The 15,185-nt window shown below is 32.3% G+C and overlaps 1 pseudogene; it reads right to left on the minus strand.

The window, feature by feature from the left end:
* Window positions 1–5,577: 5,577 nt before the first annotated feature.
* Window positions 5,578–14,905, minus strand: LOC127103561 (probable fatty acyl-CoA reductase 4; annotated as a pseudogene).
* Between the last annotated feature and the right edge of the window lie 280 nt (window positions 14,906–15,185).

Genomic DNA, 15,185 nt, shown 5'->3' on the forward strand with positions numbered 1-15,185 from the left:
AGTGTTGATCATTACCATGAATGAACCTTCCACTTTGGAAACTCAGTTGCATAACTTCAGCTTTGACGTTGAACGACCCTGGTTGAAATCCCAATCTATACTTATTCTTGTTCTCATCAATATCTATCATACGACCCCATTGATCAATGTTGTCAACCTCAATAGCCTTTTGTGCATCTTTTAAAGAAGACATGGGTGCCCCAACTTTCTTTTCATCAGACTATAATGTTTCCTTTTGGCACATACATTTTCAAGTTGAATTTGAACTTATTCCAAACAAAAAAGTTGGAGAGAACATCTTAAATTTGACTATGCAACTTGAATGACTTTCATATCATAAAAATTGAGCAACTTATGGTCCTTGGAAGTTGACCTCCTAACTAGGGTTTAAACAAAATGACCTATAATCTTTCCCCATAAAAAAATGACTTTCCAAGAAAAAATAGCTCTTGATTTCAACATGAAAGTTGTTTGGAATGTCGTAAGAAGTAACGTTTCTCTTGGAATCATTTTCATATGACAAAAATTATATGAGATAGGGTCTAGGGAGCCCCAGTTTTGACTAGTTGACTTTATCTAGTCAAGCACCATGAACCATCTTGCAAACTTGACATTCTCTTGATTCTTGGGACTCATGGAGGATCATATATGTATAAGATGATGTAATATGAAGTGTCCCTTGAAATATTTGATCAAATGTTGAAGAAACTTGTTGAGGAAGTCACACAAGACACCCAGATGAATTAGGGTTTCCAAGGCAAACAAGCTTCAAACTCTTGATGAATTCTTGATCAAAATGATATGTGAAGATCATGGGGATCCATATATGATTTTTAAAGTCAATGTGAACCATATCTTGATTATTAACCTTGCATTGAGGTTCTCAAACCCTAGATATGAGCTTGATGGAGTATGGGTGGATGTACACACTACCTACAAATACAACAAACTATACATGGACATATTTTTGGTATTTTGGTTAGTAAATAATGAAAAACAAAGTATAATACAATCAAATGTGCTTGATGATCTCTCCCAATGCAAACCCAATGAATGAGGGGTAAGGAGGATGTCAAGGTGTGATCCCAAAGCTAATGCATATGATGATATAACATGAAGGATCTTAGGATCAAAATTGGGGTCTTACAGATGAGAAATGAGAGGAGATGAGAGATCTAGTGGTGGAGGCGTTGTCGCCGCCGCTGGGTGGCCGATCGGGTACCCCATGGTTGCTTTATTCTCAATTAAAGAGAGAATAGAGTTTGATGTTAAAAAAATATTATGCTTAAGTATGTTTTTCATGTCTTTTATCACCTTCTTTTAATTATTATTTATGCTGCCACGTATCATTATGGGAGTTGCTTACTAGAAAAATTTAAAATTGGAGTGAGAGAAAAGTGATGAGGGAGTCGGTTGGAGCTTGTTCTTTCCTCCACTTTCTATTTTTTTTTTCATTTAAGATTAGGGTTATTTTATTTGGTAATGTGGGTTTAGGTCATTTGGGCCTCCTGTCTTTCACTAATACACGCCCATATATATATATATATATATATATATATATATATATATATATATATATATATATATATATATATATATATATATATATATATATATATATATATATATATATATATATATATATATATATATATATATATATATATATATATATATATATATATATATATATATATATATATATATATATATATCCTTCTTCTTCTTTTATTTTTTATATTTTCTCTAAAACAATTTAATATATTACTTTAAATTATTTACAACATAAAAATATAAGACACAAAAAAAAAACTTTCTTTTCATTTAAACTTCAAAAATAATAATTTACTTACACCTTTTATTATTATTATTATTATTATTATTATTTATCTCTTTTGTTTTTTTATATTATTTATTTTTATTTGTTAATGTTATATTGTTTAATTATTATGTGTTTTATTTTATTTCCATTTCTTTTATTACTCAAATGACAAATGTACCCCCATACCTTTGATTGTAATTTTTATTTTACTTGTTTGTTTTTATTTTTATTGCCTTTAGTTAGTGAAATGAACTAAATAAATAATGGACCAAAATAAAATCAATCACTTTGATAAAAAAAATACTCTGTCAACACCAAGTTTCCTTTTCAAAAATTAACTCCCACCATCATTCTATTTTCAGTCACTTTCAAGATTATTTCATCATCAACCATTTCATAAATTATTTTGCAACACAAAATAAACATCGATCAACTTCAAGTCATTTTCTCAAATAAAAACACAAATACCTAAATATATCAAATATTTTCTCAAATAATATGAAAAGGGAATGTGGTGTATATCACGAGCTCCCGATGTTAGGATATGAGATGAATATCTCGACCATTCGAACACTCGTCAGCACCCAAAAGTATCCAACACATCAAACTCTTTTCTCGTCGCCGCGCGGTCATGAGTATTTTCACAAATTAAAGGTGCATTGTCTCGTAATGATGTAAAACAATTCTCTGTCCACATATGTGAGTTGAGATAAGTGGCATTTTCCCGTGAATATTGATATGTAAAAATCCATTCAATGTGATGCAAATGTCTGCTCCCCCACCGTTTTGGGTAAGCAATGTTTTTCCTTCGATTGTGAGAGAATAGCTTTCGCTAAAATCGACCAACAAACAAATATTTCTATCCAAAACTACGTCATTTTGAGTTCTCCATCACACCTGGAGATTCATAGGAGCAAGACCCACAATCTTCTCAAGTACATTAACAAAAAGAAATTTGCGACCCCTTTCGTTTTTGTTCAAACCTTTTAATAACTCGGGGAAAGCCAAACACTTTTAAGAAAACACTTATGCGCATAACTAACTAAATGGTTTATGTTGAATACAACAGACATGAGGTGTTAATACCACCATATTGCATAATCGACTCCCGAACCCCATTTGGTTTTGACGATAATATCATTGTCATCTTTTAGGAATTTTATCGATATTTTCTCTTTCTGTTTTTTAGGAATAAATAAAGTTCAGTGGCGACTCTGTTAGTCATTTCACGAGCGTGCGACGTGACCCGCGAATGTCGTATTTTTTTTTTATTTGCAACACCTATATGTGGAGTGGAGTACTTTATTGCCAAGGAAACGTGTTACGTAATATGATGACCATAAAAATGGTTGATGGATACTCAACAAATCATTTTGAAGGACATGAATGACCTCGATGGAATTTCCTAACCTACGTAACATGGTATATGTCTAAGGGCCCAATATTGGACTTGACAAAGGTCACACAGTCTACGCCTTATGTTCAATATAAACATGAGGGAAATGGTAATCTTACATACAAATATTATGAAAGAAATATTTTTTCAAATTATATGATTTTTTTTGTGACATGGGTAGTAGTGATATGTTACTAGATACCGATCACTGTTTATTATATTAAATGTATGATTTAGTATGATTACCAATGTCATGATAACCTACAAGGACATACATATAAGAACATATTGATGAGAGATAAAATGAATAAGATAAATAAGAAACAGTGTAAGGTACAATATACTTAAGAGAATTACATAACATTGTAAGGTACATTGATCTTAAGTGAATTTTAGAACAATTTAAGACACAGTGCACTTAAGTGGATTATGGAATACGGTAAGGTACCATACACTTAAGTGAAATATAGTATGACGTAATGTATGATGCACTTAAGTGGGATTTTTAAACTTGCAACTGACAAAAGTGGTTCTCTAAATAGAACCTTTGTGTAGAAGCTTAAACACTTGATGATGTTTGGTTTTGAACCCTAGTCGTATTATCTCTCCCCCCCCCCCTCTCTCTCTCTCAAGGTCTTCATTCGTATCAGCTAGTACTAAGATTGAAAGCAATATGTTCGTGTGGATTGAGTAGAGATGTTGTTCTTTATTCATAAGTTGTGATCTATTACCTAATTTTAAATCAAAGGTGTTAATTACCACAAGAGGTGATTATTTCTATCATTGTTAATGATCATTCGTAAGGTCCAACTTAAGAGAAATTTTTTATTTTTCGTTGCGTTTATATCGTGATTTCCCTTCAGCTACAACCTCATTCGTGGAAGAAATGGTGTTATCAAGTTTGGTTAAATGGTGAAATGGAGTTTTTGAGTTTGGTTGAGTGTTTCATTTGTTAATGGAGATGATGTTTAAAGGAGCTAGGGATCAATGATATTCGTTAGAGCTCAATGGTATTCATTAAGGGAAAACAGGAGAAACAAGCTATAACTTTAAACTTGAAGAAGACAAAAGTGCGAAACTTTTCCCCTCGATTGAAAGCTCCTAACCGAGGAGAAAACCTGTTTTATTTAATTTTAAAATAATAAAATAAAAGTTATGCATTATTTTATTTAATTGACTCCATTTTTCTCTCGGTTGTGCCTCCCAACTAAGGAAAAATCTTATTTATTTTAACAAGGATATTTTTCCATTAAAAATAAATATAGAAAAGCAATGTCACTTTGTTTTAAATTTTAAATTAAAAAAAGGAAGGCGCCCAATTTTATAATAAATAAAACACAATTTTGTTGGTGTTGTGAATCAAACTCATGACTAGTGCAATTTTTCCCATTGGTTGGAGTTTTAACCGAGATGAACTCTTTTTATTTTTAAGTAAAAAATAATAACAATGATGGTGCTCAATTTGAAAAGTTTCGCTTTGACGTTTTGTATAACCGTGATGAAAATTTTATCATAAAATATATTATTTGTTTAAGTGAGATATCAAGGAGAATCTGTCATGAGAACACAATCAGTTTAAAAGGCGTTCAATTACACCAAATTTTGGGTAGAGACCAAATTCAAGCCGAGAAAGGGTGGCTTGAAATAAATAGAAAAAATCAAAAGAGAATTGTACGCAAAGGATAATGAGAAAGTACCATCCCTTGCAAGCTTGCAAACCCACTTATCTTTATCCATATAAAAAACATGTTCTCGAATAACAAAGAGGAAGTCAACATCAATGAGTTCCTCATACACAAAAATGTCTCCTCAACCCGAAATTCCAAATTAAGGCTCTTATCAATCAACCTACCAGCACCTCCCACACTCCCTCTCAATACTCTTATATATCTATTTTTAAACTTACTACAAGGTGTAATTGGATTTAAAATATAGGAATCATAATATTTGAAAAGAACAATACAATTACTATAGTTCATAATATTTGAAAAGAACAATACAGTTACTATAGTCCAAATTGATGGGTCATCAATTTGGAAGGTCAACATGAAGAAGCATTTTTTATTTGTTGGATTCTCTCTTTATGAGAAAAACGCTTTGTAAGATATACACCACGTATTCATCCAAAATCTTTAGGTGATATGTATGTGGATTATCTCAAATTTGTTTCTCAACACTTATAACTCATACTTATTTTTCTCAACACAAAAATATTCAATACACACCCATTATTTCAACACTCACACACAATCAAGATTTGTGTGATTTATTCAATTCACACACATAATTTCAACGGACACATACACTAGTTTTATCCAAACACGACGAGTTCTAAAGTAATAAGGGACGCAACCAACTATTATGTAGACTTTTTAATTTGATACTTGACGAGGCCAAGAATGTGTATATTCATCATATAGTCTGTCCAATCAAAGCTATTGGGGTCAAAGTTAAATTCTACATCATCCATCTTAGGATCACCCTTTGTTGCCATCCTCAAAATTTTTGTGTTGGTATCATCAAACCTGATATGAAAAATAATTAGAATCTTTCAAGATTATAAAAAACAAAATTAAATTTTCTAATAATCAAAGTCAATATGAAATTACTTACACGGACTTAAAATAAACATATGGTTTGTATAGTGTCGCCAATCGATGCATCATTCTAATTTTTTTACTTTTCTTATCATAAACATCTTGGAAGCTATGGTGACATATTTTGTTCACCAAATTTAAGACCTAGAAAATGTGTCAAACATGTAAAAATGATTAATAATTTCAATATAAATACAATCAATGAAATTTATTTAACATACCTTCAGTGGAAAGACATGTGCGACTTTAATATAAATGTTAAAAGCAGCAAAGCTATTCACCAGAGTTGGATTTGAAATGATAATTAGCTTTCTATTTTGATTTATGCAAGGGGTTTTAATGAAATAATGATAGCAAATATTGCGCATATCACAATATTTGAGAGGATTTCTTAATGATGAAGAAATATGGTAGATGAAATATTTAGGAGACTGATTTGAATGGGTAAAAATAGTTGTAATCACACAATTGATTACGATGTTTGCAGGAATCTGCATATCAATATTCAAATTAAGTTTAAAAAACACATAAATAATACAATTTAAATAAATGATAAGAATGTCTCGTTAAAGTGACTTCATTAATAATAGTGTACTGACATACATCAGATATAAGGATACATATTTTATTCACTTTTAAAAAATAAAAAAGGTGTTTTTGGAAGTATCAAGTAGGGTATAGTTTGTAGTAGATTAGACTTAGCATGTGATACTAGTATCAATGGAACATGTGTTCATCATGAATGAAAGATGAAAACAGTTAGTTATGCATCAAGAAGGAGAAGAAGAAGGTAGTTACATTCAAGAAGAAGAAGGAAAGGAAAAATACTATTCCATTCAATGATTAATAATGAGTTACAATATGGTTTATATATACAAGAAGGTGTAGTAGTGTAAGCTAAGGTGGAAAGTCTGTACAATATAAAGTGTTAATTCTAATATCCCCCCTCAAGGTGGACTTTGGATATTACAAAGACCAATCTTGGATAGAAGAGAAGTGAAAAGTGGAGAATGTAAAGGCTTAGTGAACACATCTTCCAGTTGTTCTTTAGTAGAGATAGGCATCAAGTGAATGAGTTTGGACATAATCTTTTCTCTAATGACATGACAGTCCAACTCAATGTGCTTACTCCTTTCATGAAATGTAGGATTGTGAGCAAGATACACTGCGGATTTGCTATCACAGTAAACAGAAGCAGCCTGAGGAAATCACGAAAAAGAAATTGAAGCCATTGCAGTTCACAAGATAAGGATACCAATGCTCTGTATTCGGCTTCAGTGGAAGAACGAGAAATAGTGTTTTGTTTCTTAGATTTCCAGCAAATGAGTGAGGATCCAAAGATAACACAAAAACCTGTAATGGATTTTCGAGTTTCTGGACATCTGGCCCAATCTGAACTTGCAAAACCATATAGTTTGAGAGAACTAGCAACAGAAAAGAAAACTCCCTTAGCAGGTGCAGATTTAAAGTATCTTAGGATTCTAGTGGCAGCTTGGTAATGAGGGGCAAGAGGCTTTGCAACATACTGACTCAAATGTTGTACAACATAAGATATATCAGGCCTGTTATTAGTAAGATAGATTAGTCGACCAATGAGTCTCCTGTAAGATGATGGATCAACAATAGGTTGGCCAACTGAAGCAGACAATTTCAGATTGGGATCAAATGGTATGGATGATGGTTTGGCTGCCAAATAACCTGTGTCTTCAATCAGATGGAGTGTGTATTTCCTTTGGTTCATGAAAATACCTTTAGTTGACCTAGCAATCTCAAAGCCCAAAAAATATCTCAGCTTTCCTAAATCTTTGATGCTAAACTGTTGATCCAAAAGATGCTTAACAAAGTTAATTTCATCAGGGGAATTACCAGCTAGAACTATGTCATCCACATACACTAGTAAAGTTGTGAAACTGGTGGAGATGGATTTAACATACAGAGAGCAATCAACTTGAGATTGTGAATAACCAAGAGAGATCAAAAAATAAGAAAGTTTAGCATACCATTGCCTACTAGCCTGCTTCAAACCATATAAAGATTTGTGAAGTTTGCAGACCTGTGAGGGATTAGAAGTAACTAGGCCAGGAGGTAATGTCATATACACTTCTTCATGTAAATCTCCATGCAAAAATGCATTATTAACATCTAATTGCTCTAGGTGCCAACCTTTGATTGAAGCTATAGACAAAAGAACTCGAACTGTGGTTATCTCAGCTACAGGAGAAAAGGTATCAAAATAGTCTACTCCCTCCATCTGTGTATAACCCTTTGCCACAAGCCTTGCTTTATATCTTCCTATGGATCCATCTGCCTTATATTTCACCTTATAGACCCATCTGCATCCAATTGGTACCTTACCAGGTGGAAGATCCACTAATGTCCAAGTATGGTTATCATCAAGAGCCTGCAATTCAACATTCATAGCATGCTTCCAACATTCAAATTTGTTAGCCTGTAGAAAACTAGATGGTTCAGGGTTAGAGGAAATCGAGCAACAAAAATGATGGAAATATGGGGAGCAATTGCTATAAGACAGAATTGAAGACAGAGGATAAGTAACTTTAGAAGAGGAAGGATTTGCAGAAGTAGAAAAACAATGATAATCAGCAAGATATGAGGGAGGATTATAGGCTTTAGTAGAATGTCTTATAGGAGGCTGATCATCATTAATATTCACAGAAGGATGAGTAGGACTGATGGATAAAGGGGATGGTGGAGAGTTGTGGACAGAAGAGCTTGGGCTGAGATTATCATTAATGAGGAGATCGGAAGGAGAGCCTGAGTTGAGAGTATGAGGGACATTGGACAAGGTATTATCTGATGGTTGTAGTGCAGGCAGGTTATTGTCTGATGGTTGCAGTGCATGAAGGTTATTGTCTGATGGTTGCAGTTCAGGCAGTTTATTATCTGATGGTTCAATGGGGGTTGTATCATCACATAAAGGAAGGGCAGGATTTGTACTGTCAGTGGGGGCAGAACTTTGGCTGTCTTGGGAATGAATTTGAGATTTGAAAGGAAAGGTGTTTTCATAAAATATCACATGTCTTGAGACAAATATACTGTGATGAGTCAAGTCATAAAGGATATAGCCTTTAGTTCCCTCTTTATAGCCTATAAAAATAGCCTTGCGTGCCCTAGGGTCAAACTTGGTCCTATGGGCCATAAGAGATGAAGCATAGCTTAGACATCCAAACACTTTAAGGTGAATAAGGGGGGATGCTCTTGGTATAGAATTTCATAAGGGCATTTTAGTTTAAGCAAAGGGGTAGGAAGTCTGTTAATAATATGGATAGCTTGCTGCACACAAAAATTCCACATTGTTAAAGGCACATTGGATTGAAAGTGTAGGGCCCTAGCTACATTAAGGATATGTTGATGTTTCCTCTCAACAATCCCATTTTGTTGAGGGGTTTCAACACATGATTTTTGATGTAGAATGCCCTTAGCAGATAAGAAAGTGTGTAAGGCTAGAAACTCTGCACCATTATCAGACCTCAAGCATTTTACATGTTTATTAAATTGTTTCTCAATATAAGCTACAAAGTTTATAAGGCTATCTCTAGTTTCAGCTTTGGTTTTAAGAAATATCACCCATGTGAACCTAGAATGATCATCAACTAGAGTGAGAAAGTATTTGTGTCCTAACATAGAGATTGTAGAAAAGGGACCCCATAAATCAGCATGAAGAATGTTAAAAACATCATTAGTGCAAGTAATACTATCAGGAAAGGGAAGTTTTCTTTGTTTGGCAAAGTGACAAGAATCACAAGGGGAAACATTGTCATTACAAGAAATAAAAGGAAATATCTTTGCTATGGTTTGTAAACCTGTACTAGATGGATGGCCTAGCCTTATATGCCATATATCACCATCAGTAGATACAGAATTACAAGAAGGAGGAAACATATTTGAATGAAGGACATATAAGCCATATTGCAAGTCAGCTATACCAATCGTTTCCATGGAAGGGTTCTGCATAATAGAACAAGAGTTAGCAGTGAACTGAACAAAACAATTGTTGCTTTGAGACAATTTTGCTATAGAGATAAGATTGACATTGAAAGAAGGAATGTAAAGGACATTGTGCAGTGTTAGAGATGGTGTAAGTTTGACAGAACCAGAAATTGAAGCAGACAATTGAGAACCATTGGGTAAAGTGACAGATATATGAACAATATTGTGATAACTAGTAAAGGCTGAAAGATTAAAGGATATATGATCTGTAGCTCTTGTATCAAGGATCCACAAATAATGAGGCTTACCATTGTCATTGGAAGACAAAGAATTTAGCACAAGAGGAGATGTAAACACTGAATTGGCTGTGGAAACAGGTTTTGAATGTTGAAGCAGTGCCAAAATATTGTTGTATTGCTCTTAAGTCAAGCCATAAGAGGAATTGGTGGAACTTGAATCTGATGCAGGTGTCTCTGATGCAGTGTTGGCTGTTGCAGACTGTTGAGAACTGAACCCATTGCCTTTGATCTTCTGTTTGAAGCCTGGTGGATACCCATGCTTGATGAAACAAGTATCAATGGTATGGTTATTTCTCCCACGGTGAGTACAGACACGATTTTGACCTCTTGAACCAGCTGCACCCTGATATTTTCCTCTATATGAATTGAATTTGTTTGGCTGAGCATCATGAATACACTCAAGTCTATACTCTCTTCATTATTGCTAACACTAGGAAGAACTACAAAATTAGCATGATTCATTTCTCTTTCTTGCTGAATTACCAGAGAAAAGGTTTTATCAATATCAGGTAACGGATTCATCATCATGATTTGGCTCTTGGAATGAGTGAATTTCTCATTCAAACCCTTAAGGAATCGAATCACATAGTCTTGATCCCTATAACAGCGAATCGATCCAGAAGCACCACAAGAACATGGAATTGAACAGGAACAAGATGGAATTGGACGATAAGTTTCCAATTCATCCCACAGAACTTTCAAATGAGTAAAATAATTGGATACATCTAAGGTACCTTGACGGAACATGTAACGATCTTCTTGAATGTCAGATATGCGGAAAATATCACTATGAGAAAATCGAACCTGCAGATTCTTCCACACACCCGCAGTTGTGTCAATCCATAGAATCGATCGTGCAATTGGTGCAGAGATTGAGCGTTGTATCCACGCAAGAACCATCGTGTTGCAACGGATCCACGACGCATAAAGAACGTCTGAAACAGGGGGTTTGGGAAGAGTATCGTCGATGAATTTGTCCTTGTTCTTGGAGATCAACGCGATTTGCATTGAACGAGACCAGGTGTGGTAATTTTTGTCATCAAGCGGTGAAGAAACGAGAACAAGAGCCGGATTCTCGTTCGGATGCATGTAATAAGGATTAGCAGAGTTGGTAGCGGAATCCGTAAAACTCTGTGCAGCCATTGTTGCAGAGATAAGGAAACAAGAAGGAAGAAAAGGGAAGAACAATGGCTACCATAGCTGAGATAGCTCTGATACCATATCAATGGAACATGTGTTCATCATGAATGGAAGATGAAAACAGTTAGTTATGCATCAAGAAGGAGAAGAAGAAGGTAGTTACATTCAAGAAGACGAATGAAAGGAAAAATATTGTTCCATTCAATGATTAATAATGAGTTACAATATGGTTTATATATACAAGAAGGTGTAGTAGTGTAAGCTAAGGTGGAAAGTCTGTACAATATAAAGTGTTAATTCTAATAACTAGCTTAGTAAGTCATATTCTAGAAAATCTAGATTGAGGTTAAATAAATGCTTTGAAGTGGGTAATAAAGTATTTGATAGTTCATTGTAGAGTGTTTTGAAGTACATACAGGAATCTCAAAGAAATGTGATTTGGAAGGATAGGTAGATGCAAATTATGTTTAAAATGTGGACACTAGGACGTCCTTGTTAGAATTTGTGTTTATGTTATTTAGAATGAATAATAGTGGGAATGAAAATTAATAATATAGGATTACATTATTTATCAATGTTATTAAAATTGGATCGGTTCTTTTAACTAGCTTAATCGAGATATAACGATTTTCATGAAGTTTTGTAAGACATTAGTTTTATACATCTCGTTGATATGTCAAATAGTTTTCGATTGATGTTAAACTTTATAGACATGATCAATTGATAATTGTTTTAAATCTAACTATAAATTTTGTTATACGATTATACCTTAAATATGAATTTTGTTATACGATTATACGGTAAAGAATTATCAGATTTGTCATGTTACTAAGTTTGACACCTTAGTGTAATTTAATCTTGATTATATATATATATATATATATATATATATATATATATATTATATATATATATATATATATATATATATATATATATATATATATATATATATATATATATATATATATATATATATATATATATATATATATATATATATATATAGGGCCGGCCATGTGGATGTGCGAAGTGTGCCACCGCACAGGGCCTCAAAAATTTGGGGGCCTCAAATATTAAAAATACATTAAATATTTATTATATAGGTTGTTTATTAAATACATGTTTAATGTTTATGTAGTGGCCTGGTGGTACTATATTAATATTTTGATGGTCATGATCTGAATTTGATTCTACCATTCTAAAATCTTGTTCAAAACTAAAATATTATATAATTTAACCTATGCAAACTCTAGAACAAAGAGAATAGTCACTATTTTTAAATAATTTTTTTCAATTTTTTTTATTAGAGTTGAACATGAAAGATTAGATCAGGGTCTCTAAATGTTTTGGGCCGGCCCTATATATATATATATATATATATATATATATATATATATATATATATATATATATATATATATATATATATATATATATATAATATATATATATATATATATATATATATATATATATATATATATATATATATATATATATATATATATATATATATATATATATATATATATATATATATATATATATATATATATATATATATATATATAACCATGTTAATATAAAAAAATCTAAATACTTCGAATACACTTACAACATCTATAATTGTCTTGGGATTACCAACGAAAGATTTCAGTTTCCCTATACCATAGCTATATATCACACTGTCAATAGTTCTGTAAACACAAATTAAACAATTTGTTACCAAACAATGATACAAAGATTAAGAAACAAATATTTAATAATGTTATCTTGACACCAAAAATGATATCAATATTTACAAGAACAACCTTAGCAAGGATGTAGGAAGTAAGTCGAAGGTAATCCTTGAAATCATATACTATGATGTATGTGGTTTTATCCAGGTGAATTCTTTTGGAGGTAACATATACTTTGTCACATTTATAGATGATTTTAGTCGAAAACTGTGGACTTACCTGATCAAGAAGAAAATTGAAGTGATAGAGGTATTTGCCAATTTTAAATCTTGGTCGAAAGACAAAGAGGTCGAAAACTCAAGATTATGAGGACTGTGGATTCATGTGTCGAAAGACTGCAACACATTATGTTAGAAAGAAGGGATTGTGTATGAGGTGGTGTCACCTTACACTCCACAACAAAATGGAATTGCTGAAAGAAAGAATATAACCATTATGAATACAGTGAGAACTATGTTGAAAGAAAAACATCAATCCAAAGAAGTATGGGGATAAGTTGTGTCGATTGCAACATATATTTTGAACAGATGTCCGACAAAAAATCTTGAAGGAATCACACCAGAAGAATGTTGGTCTGGTGTCAAGCCTAACTTAAGTCATCTGAAAGTATTTGGATCTATAGCACATAGACTTGTGTCTGATCAGTTGAGAAGGAAACTTGATGACAAGTCGAGTCAAATATTTTCTAATTGGATCATTCGATCGATGGATACAAGTTGTTCAACCTAATGATTTGAAAGTATATTTTTTATTTATTTTAAAATATCATATATTCCCTCGGTTTAACTTAAAACTGAGGGGTAAAGTATTTAGAGGACACACATTCGAATCTAAACAATTACATTTTAACACATTTTTATTTTTTTATGACATATTACCTTTGTTTTGCTGAAAACTGATATATAAAGTATTTAAAGGACATGTCTTCGAATCTCAGCAACTATATTTTATCACCTTTTAATTTTTTAATTTTCTTTTATGACTTATTACCTCGGCTTTTCTTAAAACTGAGGGGTGAAGTATTTAGAGGACACTTCTTCGAATCCCAACAACGGTAGTTTATTACCTTTTAATTTTTTATTTTATTTTTTTATGACCTATTAATTCGGTTTTTATTGAAAATCGAGGGGTAAAGTAACTTTTCTATGATCAATTTGATAAAAAAATTAAGGAGTGAATCTTTGTCATTCATTTATAAAGTAACAATGATCAAAACATTATCAAATCATCAATCCACATGAAATATTAGTGATCCGCGTAAAATGGGAGCAAAGTCTCTCCCGTGAAAATTTCTCCCGTCAAATCCTAGTCAACAAAAAAATGCTATTGAATTATTTTAAAAAGAGAGAAATAAATTTGAAGGGTTGTGATTAACACTTAATCAAAAACAAATAAAAAGTACAATGGATAGAATCTTCATATATCTTTCATCATTTTTATATTAAGGGTTGATTAAACCTTGTACTGCTCATTAATTCAAGTTTCTCCTTATCAAAATAATATTTTAATATTTGTGAGTAAGTGTGACCATACCTTAAACCTTCTATCCAACCAGGAAAGGGATCTTTGATAGTACTCGTTACCATGGTAGGGCGTATAATGATCAATGGTACATTATCTTTATGATGCATTAAAAGCATCTCCCCCATTGCTTTTGTGAATACATATGTGTTTGGCCATCCATGCAAATTTGCTCTAATTTTTCAAATCACAAAAAATATATTTTAGATATGTAACCTCATAACCACTCAAGATATAAGAATATTTTGACTAACCTTTCCATTCCGTAATCTTTCAATGCAAATTTCATTGTATTTTCATCTGCATTCATTGCTTGGAGTTCTGCTATTTTGGTGTGTAACAATTCCATTTCTGTGTGTATGTCTAATTTTGAGGTATTTTTTTAGAGATTGACCCATCTCAAATGCTTTCTCTCTAAGATAATTAAATATATGCATAAGATAATTAAATGTTAAGTATCTCTCGAAATATTTGATCAAATATTAAAGAAACTTGTTGAAGAAGTCACACAAGATACCCAGATGAATCAGGGTTTCCAAGGCAAACCAACTCCAAACTCTTGATGATTTCTTGATCAAAATAACATGTGAATATCATGGGGGATCCATATATGAAACTTAGAGCTAGTGTGGACCAATTCTTGATTGAGCTCATTGCAATTAGGGTCTTAAACCTTAGATATGAGCTTGATAGAGCATATGTGAGCATGTGCACTAC

This window comes from Lathyrus oleraceus, chromosome 7 (genome assembly GCF_024323335.1).
Source record: "Lathyrus oleraceus cultivar Zhongwan6 chromosome 7, CAAS_Psat_ZW6_1.0, whole genome shotgun sequence".
In the NCBI taxonomy this organism is placed as follows: Eukaryota; Viridiplantae; Streptophyta; class Magnoliopsida; order Fabales; family Fabaceae; genus Lathyrus; species Lathyrus oleraceus.